The sequence below is a fragment of the Magnolia sinica genome, chromosome 19 (genome assembly GCF_029962835.1).
Source record: "Magnolia sinica isolate HGM2019 chromosome 19, MsV1, whole genome shotgun sequence".
NCBI lineage: Eukaryota > Viridiplantae > Streptophyta > Magnoliopsida > Magnoliales > Magnoliaceae > Magnolia > Magnolia sinica.
This window is the reverse complement of record NC_080591.1, coordinates 17,139,890-17,146,979: the sequence shown is the minus strand read 5'-3', so window position 1 is coordinate 17,146,979 and position 7,090 is coordinate 17,139,890. Positions and strand designations below refer to the sequence as shown.

The 7,090-nt window shown below is 37.1% G+C and overlaps 1 long non-coding RNA gene across 1 annotated transcript; it reads right to left on the bottom strand.

Annotated features, from left to right (window-relative positions):
* Positions 1–318: 318 nt before the first annotated feature.
* LOC131235524 (uncharacterized) lies at positions 319–3,997 on the bottom strand. The gene is made up of 4 exons (XR_009166189.1): positions 3,677–3,997; positions 2,091–2,176; positions 1,830–1,914; positions 319–467 (listed from the first exon to the last, which is right to left on the bottom strand). It is a non-coding gene; the product is annotated as an uncharacterized LOC131235524 (long non-coding RNA).
* Positions 3,998–7,090: the final 3,093 nt, after the last annotated feature.

Here is a 7,090-nt window from a genome sequence, read left to right as displayed (position 1 = left end):
AAAGCAAAATATCAATGGACCACACCAAAACTCGACCAAAACCACCCCTTCCCGACTAGTTTTTCGCCAGGAATTCAATGGATGGGGTGGCCGTCAGTGTACATTTAACATCTTTGAAAAAGGATGGTTATGGACCATCTCGGAATTCTTGCATTTAAAAAAAAAAAAATCAGCGGCAATTTTCTTTTAGTGTTTATTTCATCTAATAAAAAAATATTCAATCAACAAAACATGGTTATAATTCAGAATTAAGAAGAATTGTTAAGCTTAAATAGAAACTTAAGTGGACAAGGAAATAATAAGAAAAATATTCCAATTCAAGTTACTAGAAACAACAACAAAAATTAAAGCTTTGTAAAAAGAGGCATGTGTTATAGGGATACCTCATTGATTCTCACGCATAAGAGTCCAACGATGATGAGAACAAGAATTGCAGCACAAGGGTCCATAAATACGGCAATGTTATCCTGCAAAGAAATAGGATAGTATTAGATGTTAACTATAGTATTAGATGTTAATGCACTTGATCAAATTGAACCATTAATGTACTTGATCAGATTGCACACAAAGTTCGGAGTAGAGCTACAGTTTAGAAAAGGTTTGCACTGCCATACATGAATGATAAGGAAGCTTGGAAGAGCTCAAAAACTAATCAAGCCCTTTCTTTTCCTTTGCAACAGAATATGTACAATCTTCTGAAAACTAATCAATGAATTAAAAGAAGGTTTGAAAAAAATAGAAACAACAGTATTCATTTAATGAGATGGCCTTCACGGTCTACAAACTTCTAATATAATGACATCATAAAATCTAGTAGCATAAAACAAAAGGCTATAAATTCATGGGTTCGTGAATTTTCAACCGTGAAGCATTTATAAAGTTTTGGAAATTTATTTTCACGATATTGGCAAACTATTTTTACTGGCAAGTGTTTAGCCAAACCAACTTTTAGCATTTCCATAGCCAAAAGTCAAATCCATAGCAACTTCCATAACCCATTATAGACCTCTAAATCACTAGCCACATCTGTCTTACTCCCAACACTACAAAAGGGGGATTTAGCCTCGGTTCAAAACCGTGGCCCACAACCTGACCTGACCTGAATTTCAATCAAAAAAACTGAATCCAACCCCAATTCCTCTATGCTCGACCCTAAAGGGGCTGAACCCTACACAAATCCTGCTGAATTTGCTCAACCCGAACCAATTAGGTTGAAGTTTTCGAACCCTAACTAATCAATGCAAATGGCTGATTAGTAGCATGTATTGTGCCATTAGATAAGGCCTGAGAGTCTACCAATTACAAATTGTATGTGTAACAATATATAGGGAGACTAACAACATGAGAAGTGATAGGAAACAATTTTGTATGTGGAACAGAAAGCAACTAAGAGCCGAAAGGCTCAACATTCGTATGTATAATTCTAAAAGGACCAAAAAAAAAAAAAAAAAAAACAATAACAACATGGTTTTACAAGTATTAACAACTAACACTAAGATAGTTGACCGCTTCCAAACTTTTTACCATGAATATAGTTGTCTTCTACTAGCACTAAGATAGTGACATGCTACACCCATTACCAACTAAAATAAATAAAAATAAAACCATGAGAGTGAAACTCTAAAAAAGAAAAACATGGAACAAAAAAAAAAAAAAAGACAAATATAAACATTTTGATTGATATTTATCTTTAGTGATGGATGTTCTGCTGTGTCACGTGTTTGACAGTGTCTCCAAATTTTGAGATTGCGAAGAATAACATGGCAATAGCCTTGACAAACTTAGGAACAAAGGTGGGTTTCATTTCAAGGTCCTACATAGCAAGTTACCGGAATATCTTCATATAGCAAGCTGTTTAAGCCTAGATGTCGAGAACGGAATATCTCCATATAGCAAGTTACCAGATAAATCCCCCTACAGAAAACAAAACAACACAAATTTCTAATAAATCCTCCATTACATTCTCAATTGCATCAGTCCCCTGTTTTTAGTGTATGAGAAAAGTGGACATATAGGGAAAACACAACCAATGGTCCATATGCAATACATGTAAATGGCCCAACCAATGAATGGATCAAATTGGTTTTTACCTGATTAACTATCTGATTTTTGAATTTTTCAGGATGCAACTTTCGCGCCTCCAAGTGAAATGCATAAGATACTTGAGCGTCCATTCCTGTATGAAACAAGACAGAATTGTTTGCTATGTCATGAGAGTATTTTGATGTAACATCTGATACCCATTTATAAGAACAACTTTCAAAGATATATTTATTCTAGGACTAGAAAACTTATCTTTCTCAAGCTAAATAAAATGAAGAAAACATAACAATGAAATTTCTACACATCTGAAGCTACATAAGAAAGATGCTTCGTACTTTAAAGGCTATTACATACCATGATTAAAAAAATGAAAAAAAGAAGTGACAGAGCCACTACAGAACTGACAGTGACAAACAAATCTCAGCATGCCAAAAGCATCTTGAATGAGGCCACCCTTGACCAGCCGTCCTATAAACTCTCACAAGGACAAGTGGTACTATAAATAATTGGGCAAAGGAAAGTTCATACCCAGGCTAAAGTAGTTCCAGAATCCCGTAGTTCCAGAATCCCCCACGAAATGTGTGGTAACCTTCCTGAGAAGAGGCCACCCTTAAGCAAGTCAGTAATTAAACAAGATACTGATATCAGAAATTAGTTTCCCCATTATTTAATTAGATAAAATCAATCCATGTTTCATATGAAAATATTCTTTGTTCTTTCCAAGTACTTATGTGAACAATGAAACAAGAAAACTTGCAAAAATAGATAAAACAGTTATGACATGCTGTGGGAAGATAGATATTAAGGTATTCAAACAGTAACAGTGGCCACAACAGCCAGCCTTATGGCCATTACAATACAGACTGTAATGTCCATTACGGCCATGTAACATTCAACATATGAGGTTCATGTACCAATCAACAGGAATCATACCACCTCCACACCCATTTCATGGATATTTGATATGTCCTTGCATCAATGTGAACCTTCATTCAATCATTTCTAATAGATCACAAAAAGAAAAGGAAAAAAAAAAAAAAAAGCAAGAAAAGCTTGGGAAGTTGATAACAGATCTGTGGCTTAAATTGGCTGGATAGGTGCAATTATTTGGAGGAAGATGAATTAGATTTCTACTGTGAAAGCGCTACATTTAACTGGTTGAAATATTGTGTTTCGTATAGATGGATGATTTCTACACCAACTATCAAACAGGGGGCGTGCATGTCCACATTGTATTTTTCATTGCCTTACAAATCAAACAAAAGGCATCGAAACAGATGTAGCAACAAAAACCAAGGATTAAAAAACGGATTTGCATATCATACCATTCACCGAGAGATTTAGGGCATCCACATATAAACCAATCCCAAACCCAAACAGAAAAAAAAAAAAAAATCCAAAATATATGAAAAAAAAAAAAATCATATCCAGATCTACAGATGAGGAAATAAAATAAAATAAAAATAAACCAAAAAAAATAAACAGTTAATATCATTTAAGAAAAACTAGTAAAAAAACTATAAATATAAATTTATCAAAGAGAGGATACTAAATTATCTCTTTTTCATTAAAGCATTTAAACATACATCTGAAATGCATGTTAATGGGGATTTTTTTTAATCTCCAAACTCACCTCTAGTCGCAAGCTCCAAACCCACCTCCAGCCGCAAATCCGAAACCCTTGCCGCTGCATCTCCAGCCCACCATCTCCAATCTCCGAAAACCCCTTACTTGACAAGGGTTGTGCATTTGTTGGAAACCATCTCTAATCTCTGAAAACCCACAAATAAGAAATTCCAAAACAAAAATGCAAACAGAAGATAGATAAATACGCACAAATCAAAAAGTTGGAAGGTTGGCTTCATCGCCGGCTGTCGTCTCGCTGGATCTGAGTTGCAAAGGGCTGCAATGGCATCCCAGAGTGCTTCACAGGAGACAGAGAGGAAGATCGTCGGAGGAGACAAACCGATTTTGATCGAGAGGGAGAGAGGAAAGAGGAAATCGAGAGTGGGAGAGGAAACGGATCGGCTTCTCACCGGAGGCAGTTTGCGTACTGTCAGTAGGCTAAGCGTACTGGGTATACTCTGTGGGGCCCACCGTCATTCATACATTTTATTAAATCCGTCCATCCGTTTTATCATATAATTTTAGTGCTTTAAAGCAAAAAATAATCATATAAAAAGTACAAGTGGACCACACTACCTGAAACAGTGTGAATTAAAGTTTATCATTGAAAAGTTCTCTGGGGCCATAGAAGTTTTAGATCAAGATGATATTTGTGTTTTCCATTCATCCATGTCTTTTTTATCTCATGAACAGTTTGGATGACAAATAAATATTAATGGGAGCCTTAGGAATATTTCAAGGGTGGAAATCAATATTTAGGTTGTTTTCTTTGATAGGGTCTACCTGTGATTTTGATATACTTCAATTTTGGGCTCAACCCCTAAAATGATCTGAAAAAGCATATGGACAGCGTGGATGAACCATATGACTTTTTAATGGGGTCCAACAGAATTTACTCAGTACCATAAGAGCACACTGGATAACTCAGTAGGCAATCCGACTTCTCACCTGCCACTGGCCAATGGCTGCTAGTCGGGTGCTCTGGGCCCTACCATGATGTGTGTTTCATCCATACCATCCACCCATTCTTACCAATCATTTTCTGGTATAATCCCAAAACCGAGGTTGATTCAAATCTCAAGTGGACTGCAAAGTGTTGATTGAAGGCCACCATTAAAAACTTATTGGGGCCCACAAAAGTTTTGGATCAAGCTAATATATACTTTTTCACTTCATCCAATTTTTTATGACCTAATCAATAGGTCAGATGTCAAATAACCATTACAGTGGGCCTTAGGAGGTTTTTAATGATGGACATTCAATGAAAAAATAAATAAAATTCATGGTGTGGTCCACCTGAGATTTAGATCTATCTCATTTTGGGATTAAGATATAAAATTATCTTTCAAAATGGATAAACGTGAATAAAACACATACATCATAGTGGGTCCATATATCACGGACCACTAGCCACCTGGATATAGTGGCAGTGTAACTGGCCAAACCACATCCGGATTCGGGGGACGCGGATTAGATACCGACAGGTTGAGTAGCGAGTCGACTACTGAAGTAACGTCAGCAAGTTCTGTGGGCCCCACTATAATGTATGTGTTGTATCCATATTGTTCATCCCTTTTGAGATATTATTTTAGGGCATGAGCCAAAGAACGAGGCAGAAAAAAAGATGTAGTAGACCCCACCACAAAAGACAGTGGGGAGAGTGATTCCGACCATTGAAACTATCCTTAAGGCCCACCATAATTTTTATTTGAAATCCAACCTATTCAAAAGTTTAAAAAGATACGAAATAAGGTAAAACACAAATATCATATTGATCTAAAACTTTTGTGGCTTGAAGTTTTTAATGGTGGGCGTCCCTATCCCACTGTTTTCTATGCTGGGGTCCACTGGAGCTTTGGATTTAACTCATTCTTTGGAAATTGCCCTAAAATGATATCTACAAATGGATGAAGGTGTGGATAGAAAACATACTTTATGGTTGGGGCCCACGGAACTTGGTGACATCACTTCAGTAGCGAGTCTCGCTACTCAACCTATCAGCAGCTAATCTGCGCCCCGGATTATGGATGGAAGCGGATTGCGTAGACTCGGTACCCTAAGCGTACTGAGTAAATCCTGTGGGCCCACCATGATTTATTTATTTTATCCACTCCGTCCATTCATTTTAACATATAATTTTATTGCATGAGCTCAAAAATAAAGCCTATAAAATTCTGAAGTGGACCACATCATAGGAAACAGTATGAATTGAACGCCTACTATTGAAAAATTCTAGGAGGCCAATGAAAGTTTTGGATCAAGTTGATATTTTAGTTTTCCCTTCATCCATATGTTTGTAATCTTATGACAAGGTTGGATAACAAATAAACATCACTGCGGGCTATAGGAAGATTTCAACGGTGGAAATCATTATTCCCACTGTTTTCTGTGGTATGGTCCACTTGAGCTTTGGATATGCTTTAATTTTGAGCTCAACTACTAAAATGATCTGAAAAAATGGATCGATGGTGTGGATAAACCAAATACATTCATTGCATTGTTGCTAACTGGATACGGTGAGGTATAGGATGCAATCCGCATACTTTTGAATTCCACCGCTTAAGAAGGGGATTGAACGTCTACCATTGAAACCCTTACGGGGTCACAGAAGTTTCGGATCAATATGAAATTTGTTTTTCCTATTCATCCAGGTATTTGAACCACACCACATGAAACAGTTTTGATTGAATATCCAACATTAAAAACTTCTTGTGATTGGGCCAAAGTATGAGGCAGATTCAAAGTTTGAGTGGACCCCATCACAAAAACCAGTGGGGATTGAATTCTTACCATTAAAACCTTCTTTGGGCCGTATTTTCAATCAGGCTAATATTTATGTTTTCCCTTATTCTATGTCCGTATTAACTTATAAACAGGTTGGATCTCAAATAAACATCGCGGTGGGCCCTAAGAAGGTTTCAACGGTGGGTATCACTATCCCACTCTTTTTTATGTTGGGGTCCACTTGAACTTTGGATCTGCCCCATCAATTGGATGCACCATTCCATGGTGGGCCACGTGCTTAAAAATAAAGTCAATCCATGACCTGGGTGGGCCACACCACATACTATAGTTGAGAGGGTTACCCTCCCATTAAAACATTCATAATCATTTATTGGGCCCACCTAAATGTGTTTCATAGATCCAGCCCATTCATTATGTGTGTCCCACTTGGATGAGGAGTCGGACCAAGTTTCATACGCATTCAAAACTCATGTGGGCCCCACCAAATGCTTTTATATGTTTTAGGGATGTCTTCACATAGTTTTAGATGCTATGGCCCACCTGAGTTTCTTATACGACTGATTTTTGAGATATCCCATAACTTAAAGGGGACACATCAAATGCATAGTGTTGATGTTCTACACACATCATGGTGGAGCCCACACAGATCAACCTCATGGGAAGTTCCCATGAGGTG